Raw genomic sequence first — 1312 nt, forward strand, 5'->3', positions numbered from 1 at the left:
TTTTTAAATTATAGTTGACATACAATATTATATTAGTTTCAGGTATATAACAGTGATTAGACATTTATATAACTTACAAAGTGATCACCCCAATAAATCCATCTGACGCCATACATAATTATTACAATACTACCCACTATATTTCCTATGCTATATATTCCCATAATTATTTTGTAACTACCAATTTATATCTCTTAATCCTTTTTCACCTATACCACCAAACCCCTCACATCTGGCAACCATCAAAATGTTCTCCGTATCTATGAGTTTGTTTCTGTTTTGTTCACTTATTTTGTTCCTTAGATTCCACATATAAGTGAAATCATATGGCATTTGTCTTTCTCCATTTGACTTACTCCACCAGCACAATACCCTCTATGTCCATCTACGTTATTGCAAATGGCAAGATTTCATTCTTTTTTATGACCAAGTAATATTCCATTGTATATCTGTACCACCTCTTTCTTATCCACTCATCCACTGATGAACACCCAGGTTGCCCCCATATCCTGGCCACTGTAAATAATTCTGCAATGAACACATAGATGCAATGTCTCTTCAAAGCAGTGTTTTGGTTGTCTTCAGGTAAATACCCAGAAGTGGGATTACTGGGTCCTTCTTTGCCTCCTGTTGTAGCCTTTGTTTAAAGTCTATTTTGGGAGTGGCTCCATAGTGTAGTGGTTAGCATGTCTGCTTTATATGCAGAAGGTCTTGGGTTTGCACCCCAGGTGGGTGCACCTGGTCCGGTTGCACACCACGAGCGTGTAGGAGGAGACACCCCACCTTCAGGGGAAACGGCAACATCCATAGATCAGGGGTGGAAGTGGGAGCGGGAAATCAAAACGGGGGGGAATATAAAGTCTATTTTGCCTAGTTTAAGCATTGTTATCTCAGATTTCTTTTTTTATTTCCATTTTCATCAAATATCTTTGACATCCCTTTAGTTTCAGTCTGTGTGAGTCTCTTGTAGGCAGCATATGTAAGGATCTTGTTTTCTTATCCATTCAGCCATCTCATGTCTTTTAATTAGAGCACTTAATTCATTTAAAGTAATCATTGATAGATATGCTGGACTTGGTTCCATAGTGTAGGGGTTAGCACATCTGCTCTACAAGCAGAAGGTCCTGGGTTCGTGCACCAGTGGAACCACGGTCCATGGTCTACAGCCATGCCACCCTGAACAACCCCAATTCTGTCTGATCTTGGAAGCTAAGCAGGGTTGGGCCTGGTTAGTACTTGGATGGGAGACCACCTAGGAAGACCAGGTGCTGTAGGCATAAATAATAATAAATAATAATAATAAAGTAATCAT

The 1312-nt window shown here is 39.6% G+C and overlaps 1 non-coding gene across 1 annotated transcript; it reads left to right on the forward strand.

Annotated features, from left to right (window-relative positions):
* The first annotated feature begins 1158 nt into the window (after positions 1-1158).
* On the forward strand, positions 1159-1277 carry LOC111735371. Its single transcript, XR_002778758.1, has one exon. It is a non-coding gene; the product is annotated as a 5S ribosomal RNA (ribosomal RNA).
* Positions 1278-1312: the final 35 nt, after the last annotated feature.

Source organism: Pteropus vampyrus, unplaced genomic scaffold, assembly GCF_000151845.1.
Source record: "Pteropus vampyrus isolate Shadow unplaced genomic scaffold, Pvam_2.0 Scaffold24802, whole genome shotgun sequence".
Lineage (NCBI taxonomy): Eukaryota > Metazoa > Chordata > Mammalia > Chiroptera > Pteropodidae > Pteropus > Pteropus vampyrus.